The 12,500-nt window shown below is 41.9% G+C and overlaps 1 long non-coding RNA gene across 1 annotated transcript in view; it reads left to right on the top strand.

The window, feature by feature from the left end:
• Positions 1-10,840, top strand: part of LOC121706681 — a 13,667-nt gene extending 2,827 nt beyond the window's left edge. Inside the window, exons 2-4 of the long non-coding RNA XR_006031105.1 lie at positions 1,743-1,749; positions 7,017-7,018; positions 10,741-10,840. This is a non-coding gene — a long non-coding RNA (uncharacterized LOC121706681). The remainder of the gene's footprint in view (positions 1-1,742; positions 1,750-7,016; positions 7,019-10,740) is intronic.
• Positions 10,841-12,500: the final 1,660 nt, after the last annotated feature.

Raw genomic sequence — 12,500 nt, 5'->3', positions numbered from 1 at the left:
TTGTGTGTTCATTGACTAGTATAATAGAGTGCTGCTAGTATAATAATTCTGTTGTGTGTTCATTGCCTAGTATAATAGAGTGCTGCTAGTATAATAATTCTGTTGTGTGTTCATTGACTAGTATAATAGAGTGCTGCTAGTATAATAATTCTGTTGTGTGTTCATTGACTAGTATAATAGAGTGCTGCTAGTATAATAATTCTGTTGTGTGTTCATTGACTAGTATAATAGAGTGCTGCTAGTATAATAATTCTGTTGTGTGTTCATTGACTAGTATAATAGAGTGCTGCTAGTATAATAATTCTGTTGTGTGTTCATTGACTAGTATAATAGAGTGCTGCTGTATAATAATTCTGTTGTGTGTTCATTGACTAGTATAATAGAGTGCTGCTGTATAATAATTCTGTTGTGTGTTCATTGACTAGTATAATAGAGTGCTGCTGTTCATTGACTAGTATAATAGAGTGCTGCTAGTATAATAATTCTGTTGTGTGTTCATTGACTAGTATAATAGAGTGCTGCTAGTATAATAATTCTGTTGTGTGTTCATTGACTAGTATAATAGAGTGCTGCTAGTATAATAATTCTGTTGTGTGTTCATTGACTAGTATAATAGAGTGCTGCTAGTATAATAATTCTGTTGTGTGTTCATTGACTAGTATAATAGAGTGCTGCTAGTATAATAATTCTGTTGTGTGTTCATTGACTAGTATAATAGAGTGCTGCTGTATAATAATTCTGTTGTGTGTTCATTGACTAGTATAATAGAGTGCTGCTGTTCATTGACTAGTATAATAGAGTGCTGCTAGTATAATAATTCTGTTGTGTGTTCATTGACTAGTATAATAGAGTGCTGCTAGTATAATAATTCTGTTGTGTGTTCATTGACTAGTATAATAGAGTGCTGCTAGTATAATAATTCTGTTGTGTGTTCATTGACTAGTATAATAGAGTGCTGCTAGTATAATAATTCTATTGTGTGTTCATTGACTAGTATAATAGAGTGCTGCTAGTATAATAATTCTGTTGTGTGTTCATTGACTAGTATAATAGAGTGCTGCTGTTCATTGACTAGTATAATATAGCTGCTAGTATAATAATTCTGTTGTGTGTTCATTGACTAGTATAATAGAGTGCTGCTAGTATAATAATTCTGTTGTGTGTTCATTGACTAGTATAATAGAGTGCTGCTAGTATAATAATTCTGTTGTGTGTTCATTGACTAGTATAATAGAGTGCTGCTAGTATAATAATTCTGTTGTGTGTTCATTGATTAGTATAATAGAGTGCTGCTGTTCATTGACTAGTATAATATAGCTGCTAGTATAATAATTCTGTTGTGTGTTCATTGACTAGTATAATAGAGTGCTGCTAGTATAATAATTCTGTTGTGTGTTCATTGACTAGTATAATAGAGTGCTGCTAGTATAATAATTCTGTTGTGTGTTCATTGACTAGTATAATAGAGTGCTGCTAGTATAATAATTCTGCTGTGTGTTCATTGACTAGTATAATAGAGTGCTGCTAGTATAATAATTCTGTTGTGTGTTCATTGACTAGTATAATAGAGTGCTGCTAGTATAATAATTCTGTTGTGTGTTCATTGACTAGTATAATAGAGTGCTGCTAGTATAATAATTCTGTTGTGTGTTCATTGACTAGTATAATAGAGTGCTGCTAGTATAATAATTCTGTTGTGTGTTCATTGACTAGTATAATAGAGTGCTGCTAGTATAATAGAGTTCTGCTGTTCATTGACTAGTATAATAGAGTGCTGCTAGTATAATAATTCTGTTGTGTGTTCATTGACTAGTATAATAGAGTGCTGCTAGTATAATAATTCTGTTGTGTGTTCATTGACTAGTATAATAGAGTGCTGCTAGTATAATAATTCTGTTGTGTGTTCATTGACTAGTATAATAGAGTGCTGCTGTTCATTGACTAGTATAATATAGCTGCTAGTATAATAATTCTGTTGTGTGTTCATTGACTAGTATAATAGAGTGCTGCTAGTATAATAATTCTGTTGTGTGTTCATTGACTAGTATAATAGAGTGCTGCTAGTATAATAATTCTGTTGTGTGTTCATTGACTAGTATAATAGAGTGCTGCTGTTCATTGACTAGTATAATATAGCTGCTAGTATAATAATTCTGTTGTGTGTTCATTGACTAGTATAATAGAGTGCTGCTAGTATAATAATTCTGTTGTGTGTTCATTGACTAGTATAATAGAGTGCTGCTAGTATAATAATTCTGTTGTGTGTTCATTGACTAGTATAATAGAGCGCTGCTGTTCATTGACTAGTATAATATAGCTGCTAGTATAATAATTCTGTTGTGTGTTCATTGACTAGTATAATAGAGTGCTGCTAGTATAATAATTCTGTTGTGTGTTCATTGACTAGTATAATAGAGTGCTGCTAGTATAATAATTCTGTTGTGTGTTCATTGACTAGTATAATAGAGTGCTGCTAGTATAATAATTCTGTTGTGTGTTCATTGACTAGTATAATAGAGTGCTGCTAGTATAATAATTCTGTTGTGTGTTCATTGACTAGTATAATAGAGTGCTGCTAGTATAATAGAGTGCTGCTGTTCATTGACTAGTATAATAGAGTGCTGCTAGTATAATAATTCTGTTGTGTGTTCATTGACTAGTATAATAGAGTGCTGCTAGTATAATAATTCTGTTGTGTGTTCATTGCCTAGTATAATATAGCTGCTAGTATAATAATTCTGTTGTGTGTTCATTGACTAGTATAATAGAGTGCTGCTAGTATAATAATTCTGTTGTGTGTTCATTGACTAGTATAATAGAGTGCTGCTAGTATAATAATTCTGTTGTGTGTTCATTGACTAGTATAATAGAGTGCTGCTAGTATAATAATTCTGTTGTGTGTTCATTGCCTAGTATAATATAGCTGCTAGTATAATAATTCTGTTGTGTGTTCATTGACTAGTATAATAGAGTGCTGCTAGTATAATAATTCTGTTGTGTGTTCATTGACTAGTATAATAGAGTGCTGCTGTATAATAATTCTGTTGTGTGTTCATTGCCATATTACATTGTATTGTATTTGTGTGTGGTGTGTGTGTGTGTGTGTGTGTGGTGTGTGTGTGTGTGTGTGTGTGTGTGTGTGTGTGTGTGTGTGTGTGTTCTCCTCATGTGTGGGTCTCATCGTCACTGGGCCATAGAGTGCTGCTGTTCATTGCTGTATAATAATTCTGTTGTGTGTTCATTGCTGTATAATAATTCTGTTGTGTGTTCATTGCTGTATAATAATTCTGTTGTGTGTTCATTGCTGTATAATAATTCTGTTGTGTGTTCATTGCCATATTACACTGTATTGTATTTTAAACACTTTTAAACCTTAAAATGTAAAATGCTTTTCTGTGTTTTACGTTTTATTTTTTATTTTTTAAAACTATTTGTTGACTATTGCCCTTCTATGCTTTTATTAGGTTTTTCATGTTATTAGCTTATTGTTATTATTCCTTGTGTTTATGTAAAGCACACTGTGTATGAAATGTGCTATATAAATAAAGGTAACTAGCCTGGAAACTCCAGATCCTGGTAATGTAGAAAGATTAAGGGTCTGGCCACGAATAATGAAAATGCCCAACTCGAGGGGTGGCACCAAGCATGCATTTGAAAATCTAACTGCACGTAATTGGATAACACTACACCAATGTCTACTGACTGATTGGTTGCATGCGCTGTCATCATCTGTTTAGCTCGCCTCATGGCCCGCCTATATCAGATACACCGATGTGATTGGTTCCTCGCGATGCAAGGGGTAAAAGTAGCATGCATCATTACTCATTGCCAGAGTTCAAATTGTGAATGGGATTTCCAGGGTAAAAGTTTTCTTTAACTTGATGTAACCTGCGTTGTGTTGATCCTGCGTGATTCAGCCCTGCACACACCCGGACTTGAACCCGCGAAACAGCAGCACCTCGGATCGGGAGGCGAGCGCGCTAACAATCGAGCCAATAACCCAGGCTACTGGCTCGCATGCCAGCAGCACTCTTGAGGCGTCGGGGAGTGAGGTTTACCAACGTTCCACAAGCACAGCTAAGCTAGCTGGCATCCGTTACACTCACACACAAGAATGAGCGCTGACACCACTACCCCCTAATGCTATACCTCTTTATTTGTATAACAATAAATTAAGAAATGTTTCCTATTCTTGGAAATGTTTAGTTTCTTTTTCTTTTGGCCGCGGTTCAATGGTACCGTTTAATTGTGCCAGAAATGATCCGCGGACAAGTAATCGCCTCGTCGAGGAGGCCCTAAGCCTGCAGATCATAGACAGAGAACGCATAGGCCTACTGTATGCTTTGGGTGAAGAACACTTTGCATGTCCAGTGTACACGGAGAATGACAGTGTCTTGGAGCGGCCGCACCCCCGCAACTCCACTTCCAATGTCACTGATTCCGACAGACACGCCCGACACTTCTGCTTTTTATCTGGTGGTGGTGGAGTTGACCGGACATCTGAGGCTTCAGACGTTACCAATTTATCATCATCCATCGCGTCTGGCCTCTGAAAAAACTTTTAAGGCTAGTCTGCCTGGGCCTGGCCATGTTTGAACCGCCTCACTCATTTGTTCGTTGTTTAACATGGATGTTTTAAGCGTGCGCTTCCTATTTGCGCTTCCGAGCACAGGCACCGACAAAGGCAAAATGTGCCGTTCCACCATATCTGTTATCACCGGCCATTGCAGAAAACGGCATCATGCCAAAAGGGGCAGAAATCGCCTTCACCTCCAGCAACTTAAACGGTCCTCACCGACAGAAACCTCCTTCTCCATGGGCTTGTGGAACTGTCAATCCGCAGTCAACAAAACGGACTTCATAGCTGGCTATGCCAACCACCTTTCATTGGAACTCCTCGCTCTCACTGAGACTTGGATCAAACCAGAGAACACTGCCACCCCGGCTGCACTCTCCACTAACCTTACACTATCCCACACCCCTCACCTATCTGGACGAGGAGGCGGGACGGGCCTGCTGATCTCCAACAAATGGAAATTCACCCCGCTACTGCCTTCAAACAAATATGTCTCATTCGAATTCCATGCCATCACAGTGATCGCCCCAGCAAAACTCTACGTGCTGGTCATCTACCGCCCTCCATGCCAACTAGGCGACTTTATTGACGAACTTGACACTCTGCTATCCTCCATCCCTGAGCATGACTGTCCGCTTCTTGTCCTCGGTGATATGAACATCCACTTAGATGCCCCAGGCTCAGCGGACTTTTTGGCCCTGGTCCACTCCTTTGACCTCGAACTGGTTCAAAGCCCACCGACTCACAAAGCTGGCAAAGAGCTTGACTTGATCTTCACTCGGAACTGCAGCACAGACACCCTCATGGTGACGCCTCTCCATCTTTCTGACCACTTCTTCATCCAGTTCAACGTCAGCCTGTCAGAACAGCCTCCGGCTCCTCAGCCGATGGTCACGTTCCGCCGCAACATCCGGAACCTGTCTCCAACGCACTTCTCCTCTGTGGTTGCCTCCGGTCTACCTCCACTCAACACCTTCTCCTCTCTGGAGGTTAATGAAGCCACAGACTCGCTCTGCTCCACACTGACCTCGTGTCTAGACGAGCTGTGCCCTCTTACCACAAGGCCAGCTCGATCCAAACATTCTCATCCATGGCTAAATGATACCCTCCGATCGCAGCGCACCAAACTCAGAGCCGCGGAGAGGAAATGGCACAAATCCAAACTAGCTGACGACCTCAAAAACTACCAGACACTCCTGACCTCCTTCTCAGCCAGCATCACTGCTGCTAAGACTGCTTTCTACCATGACAAAATCAACAGCGCTACAGACACTCAAAAACTTTTCTCAACCTTCAAATCGCTACTCAACCCTCAGCTGCCTCCTCCTCCATCCAGCCTTACTGCAGATACCCTCGCCTCATTTTTTACAAACAAAGTGGCGGCAATCAGCAGTCAATTCTCTACATGCCCACTCAACGCATCTGACTCAGATACCGCACTCCTACAACCTCTAGGGACTGCTGGAACATCTTTTTCAGCATTCACGCCTCTCTCCGAGAGTGAAGTGTCCAGACTCCTGACATGCAGCCGTCCTACCACATGCTCGCTGGACCCTATACCTACGAGCCTACTTCAGTCCATCAGCCCGACCATCGCTCCAGCTATCACACATGTGATCAATGCCTCGTTAACCTCCGGCACATTTCCAACAGCGTTCAAAATGGCCCGGGTAACACCGTTACTTAAGAAAGCTTCTCTCAACCCTGCTCAAGTCGAGAACTACCGCCCTGTCTCACTACTGCCTTTCCTATCCAAAGGCATTGAACGAGCAGTCTCCAAACAGGTCTCTGACTTCCTTTCACAGAACAACCTTCTGGATCCAAATCAGTCTGGGTTCAAAACTCTGGGTTCACTGTACCGAAACGGCTCTGCTGTCTGTAACAGAAGCCTTAAAAGAAGCCAGGGCGACCGCTCGGTCATCAGTACTCATTCTGCTTGACTTATCGGCTGCCTTTGACACGGTTAATCACCGTATCCTTCTCTCTATACTCGCTGACATGGGAATCTCCGGTTCTGCTCTCTCCTGGTTTGAATCCTACCTCACAGGACGCTCGTTTAACGTATCATGGCTTGGTCAGCTATCCGCACCTCACCATCTCACCACAGGGGTCCCCCAGGGCTCAGTGCTGGGCCCCCTCCTCTTTGCTATCTACACCACCTCCTTGGGACAGATTATCCGTTCGCACGGCTTCTCATACCACTGCTATGCAGACGACACACAGCTCTATCTGTCCTTTCCACCTGACGACCCCCTGGTTTCAGCACGGATCTCAGATTGCCTTTCAGACATAGCTACATGGATGAAGGCACACCACCTCCAGCTGAACCTCTCAAAGACTGAACTGCTGGTCATCCCAGCTAAACCTACCATACACCACGACATCAACATCAAATTTGACTCCCTGTCTGTTTCACCGACCAGGACTGCAAGAAATCTAGGAGTTGTTCTTGACAACCAACTAAACTTCTCAGATCATGTTGCCTCAGTCGCCTGGTCATGCCGTTTTGCACTCTACAACATACGGAAAATCAGGACTTACTTGACTCAAGATGCTACCCAACTTCTGGTTCAGGCAATAGTCATCTCATGACTCGACTACTGCAATGCCCTCCTGACAGGTCTCCCAGCCTGCGCAGTGAAACCACTTCAGATGATCCAGAACGCGGCGGCGCGCCTGGTCTACAACCAACCCAAAAGGGCACATGTTACCCCGCTGCTCATCCAGCTACACTGGCTACCTATGGCGGCCCGCATCAAATTCAAGTCTCTAACGCTTGCCTACAAAGTAGTCTCCGGTTCTGCTCCCACCTACTTGAATGCCCTCATACAGACTTACACTACCTCCAGACCGCTGCGCTCCTCTGACGAACGACGTCTAGCTCTACCACCGGTACGCTCAAGCCAATCCAAACTTTTCTCATCTGTTGTTCCTCGTTGGTGGAACACACTGCCAGTTCCTACAAGGGCAGGGACATCCTTTTCCACTTTCAAAAAACTCCTGAAGACCCAGCTCTTTAGAGAACATCTACTCTCATAGCAACACTTACAACAAGTCTTACTGATCCTAGCACTCACCAGCCGTTTTAAACTGACAAGTAACTGTTAAAAACAGCACTCACCGACGCACTTATTCTTACTGTACTCTAATGTTTTTTTAAACTGTCCTAAAATTGTGAGAATTGTTCTAAAACTTACTGTTTACCATGTTGTTAGTCGCTTTGGTTAAAAAGCGTCAGCCAAATGTAATGTAATGTAATGTATTTGAAATGCAGCATAGGCTATGCGTGTTGTTTAACAGCTTACTTTTCAAACGGCAGCATAGGCTATGCGTGTTGTTTAATAGCTTACTTTTCAAACGGTAGAGCCTGTTCATTTAAACAGCATAGGCTATGCCACTTGTGCCAAAGTGACTAAAACAACAGAAGAAGAATAAAATGTGGAAAATGTCTCTACCCCTATATGTGTAAATAAATATAATAATACTTTTGTAATATATTTTACGTTTAGGTGTGTGTGTGTGTGTGTGTGTGTGCATATTAATGTGTGTGCATTTGGAATTGTGTGTCCATGTGTGTATTTAATGCCCCCCTCCCACACACATACACTCAAATACACACATGTTTATGCGATGTTTCGGAGTGTGTGTGTGTGTGTGTGTTTATGCAATGTTTAGGAGTATTACAACAGCTGACCCCCCACACACACACTCATGTGTATGTGTGTGTCCTGCAATGTCCTCTCCTGTGATGTCTAGGGGTATTACCACAGCTGACCACCAGAGGCCCCCATGTCCTTCAGAGTGAGGTGCCCCCCCTTCCCCTGATGCTGTAGCACAGACTGTGTGTGCGTGTGTGTGCGTGCGTGTGTGTGTGTGTGCGTGTGCGTGCGTGTGTGCGTGCATTTGTGTGCGTGTGTGTGCGTGCGCGTGCGTGCGTTTGTGTGTGCGTGTATGTGTCTGATTTTCTGCATGCGTGTGTGATTGTGTGCGTGTGTGATTGTGTGCGTGTGTGTGCTTGCATGTGTGTGTGTGTGTGTACATGCAGACGTGTGTGTGTGTGAGATGCCCCATATTAAGGCCTCTATATTAGACCTCCACAAAAGAAACACCTGACAGTGAAATAACCTGCTTGACCTGACACCAGTAGAAATGTAGCCTACACACACACACACACACAATGTTGCCTACACACACACACACACACAATATAGCCTACACACACACACAATATATCCTACACACACACACTACACACAATATAGCCTACACACATACACACACACACACACACACACACACACACAATATATAGCCTACTACACACACACACTACACACAATATAGCCTACACACACACACACAATATAGCCTACTACACACACACACTACAGACAATATAGCCTACACACACACACACACACACACACACACACACACTACACACAATATAGCCTACACACATACACACACAATATAGCCTATACACACACACACACACACAATATAGCCTACTACACACACACACACACACACTATAGCATACAGTATACAGTATCACCCCACAATTGCTAATATATTATATTAGCCCAGCATCGGTGCTCAGATGTTAACACAGACAGACTGCCGCAAGTGTGTATTTTAGTATGTGATCTTACTCTATAACAAAACAAACCATGTCATTGGCTCCATGTTGACATTGCTAACGCATTGCTATCCAGGCCAGCAGTAACATTAGCGTCTGAAGATGGGTGCAAAAGGTGGCCTGTCCATATTCTACATTAGCGTCTGAAGATGGGTGCAAAAGGTGGCCTGTCCATATTCTACATTAGCGTCTGAAGATGGGTGCAAAAGGTGGCCTGTCCATATTCTACATTAGCGTCTGAAGATGGGTGCAAAAGGTGGCCTGTCCATATTCTACATTAGCGTCTGAAGATGGGTGCAAAAGGTGGCCTGTCCATATTCTTCCATTTTGAAGAAAACTGCTCCAAGGTCCTCCAGTTCACATTTCCCTTCCACTTCTGGGTGTCACTTGCTAAACATTGGGCTGCTAATATCTCATTCCAGTGACACCACAGGCAGAAGATGTAAAAGCATTCCAGCATGTTGTAGCGTCACGATCCAAGGATGGCAAGACGCAAGTGCGAGGCAATTTAGAAGTTTTATTCTTGAAACTGGCTTCACAAAGACACTTGACAAAAGTCACAATAAACAACACCAGAGCAATCTGTCTCAGTGTAGCAACCAGTAGACTTTGCAATGTGCAAGCCAAACTAAGGGGCTCAAATACAACTACAAATAAGTGGACACAGGTGCAGGCAAACTATACAGGTGCAGGTAAACAAGTGAACACAGGTGCAGTCCATAAGTGATCAGTAGGTGGGCGATGCTGAACGTCGAAATGTCATTGGGCTTCACGAGTAATGAGTAATTGAAGTTGTTACAGTAGCGAATGACAGGAAGTGAGATCATTAGACATTTACCATTCCCAGCTAGGCGTTGTTCCTCTAACTCCAACCAAATTAAACAACGTTCAGGTAGAATGTTTTATGTGTAACTAAACACTCCTGTTTAGAACATCTCAATAAGAATTAAAACACAATGATAATTCTGTTCGGCCGTCCTGATGGGACCACATGCATCTATATTATATTTTACCACGTCTGCTCGCAGACCACATGGGATAGCTTGCAGACCACCAGTGGTCCCCGGACAACACTTTGAGAAACACTGCTCTAAGCTAGATGACACTTATTAGCCCATTATTGCTAATTATATTGTATAGCTATCATAGCCTATTCATTTAAAGTTAAGGCTACTATTATAATGGTGTGTTGTATACAAACAGCGTAGTTAGTGTACAGCTTATTTATTTAGCCCCTACCTCAGATTACATGTATAACCAAGGTATCATTTGAAAGTGTATTATAATACTACACACAATTCATCATTTATTATGCATTTGTAACTTATTAACTATTAGTAAATGGCTTGTTCATCATTTGTAAAGTATTGCTCATACATTATTTCTCATCAGTAAAGCATTTGTACACAGTTATGAATGGTTTGTTCATAGTAAATAAGCCTATATATAAAAATATGTTTATAAATAATGTTTAATACTTAATAAATGATACAATAATAATTTGATGATGTAAGCACATAAGCACTAATGATTAGTTAGGATGTGGATACATGTTTTAGAAACCACTTCCTAATACTATAATTCATGATTAACTCAAGAGTTACAAGTGATTAGTTAATTATATTTTGAGCTCATCTAAAGTGAAGACTTTCATGCGTTGCAACACATTTTCAAATGAGTTGTAAAGGTTGATTTACATTCATTCATTTGGCAGACAATTTTATCCAAAGCGACTTACACATGTCAATTAAATTAAAGGACAATGGCACAACAGTGGAAGCCGGGAATTGAACCCCCAACTTTTCAAGCTACTGCATGCTAGCCCAGATCCTTATCCGCTACACTACCTCCACCCAATGAAAAGCCAGAGTTTCTGTTTTCTTCTACTACACACTGTTAAGCATTAATATTTGTAAACTATTATATAATGCTATGTTCCTCACTTGTAAAGCATTAGTCCTACATTAATTCTCATCTGTAAATCATGTTTACACACAGTTATAAATGGTTTGTTCACTTAAATACGCTTCATCATATTATATGAATGAATTGATTGTTGTAATAGCACTGGACAGGGGTAGTGGATAAGGAGCTGGGCTAGCATGCACTGGTAGCGTAGTGGATAAGGAGCTGGGCTAGCATGCAATACTGTAGGTGGTAGTATAGTGGATAAGGAGCTGGGCTAGCATGCAGTAGTAGCGTAGTGGCTAAGGAGCTGGGCACTGGCACTGATGCTAACTAACTAACATGCTGCAGATGGCCTAAACCATAAACAACATGTGTGCAGAAGGACTAAACCATTTGGCACGTTAGAAAGGAGTGGGTGAGACCTTACATAGTCATCACTTTTTGCATACAAAATGTAGTCAGTCAATCAACCAAGTTATTCATCCAGTTGCATTTACATTTCATCTGACATTTATTATGAAGTGACAGTCCAACGCCCCTGACCACACCGATAGAAAGCCGATGAAATGCTACATTTACCAGCGTTCTGAGTGGCCCATTTGACGCACGGCCCATTCTGGCATGTGCCCAAAATCCAGACGGCCAGTCCGTCACTAACTGCAGGAGACTCAAGTCCCAGAGGCGACTCAGGTCCTGCAGGAGAATAGACCAAACTGGAGGAGACTCAGGTCCCAGAATGCAGGAAACTCAGGTCCTGCAGGAGACTCAGGTCCCAGACTGCAGGAGACTCAGAAATTCCTGTTGTCTGTTACAAACTAAATGTGTGAAATGAATGAACAGGGCCCATAAAACGTGTGTATTTATTTGTGTGTGTGTGTGTGTGTGTGTGTGCTTACAGTCCATCTTCCTTTTTCTGCAGGTTTCCTGGTGAGAGGAGCAGGTTTACAGGCTTTTAACTCTCCCCCCCCCCCTCTCTTTCTCTGTGTGTGTCTGTGTGTGTGTGTGTGTGTGTGTGTGTCTCACTCACTCTGAGGTTATGGAGTTAGAGGTATTATGCTCTTGAAATACACTCTCACTTGAAAGCGCACGTGACCAGGCAGGCGAAATAGATCATCTATTTTCAATCAAATAGATTAATAAAATTCAGAATATAGCTAATACTCGGCGGAGCAGGGGGGACGAAAAGTGCATCCAATACCATTCCCGTGAATGGACGTGCATTTAATCCGTCTCTAATGCAAGGAAGACTCGTGCGGGAGCTCTGCACTGCATCCAGCCTCACGGGCAGAACGGCTGCGTGCTCGACTGGGCAGACATAAAAAATATATAGCGCGCGCTACTCCAGCCCGAGATCTCCTCAGATACACACACACC

The sequence above is a fragment of the Alosa sapidissima genome, chromosome 4, assembly GCF_018492685.1.
Source record: "Alosa sapidissima isolate fAloSap1 chromosome 4, fAloSap1.pri, whole genome shotgun sequence".
Classification (NCBI taxonomy): domain Eukaryota; kingdom Metazoa; phylum Chordata; class Actinopteri; order Clupeiformes; family Clupeidae; genus Alosa; species Alosa sapidissima.
Note: the sequence above shows the minus strand (reverse complement) of the source record. Positions and strands in the feature narration are given on the sequence as shown.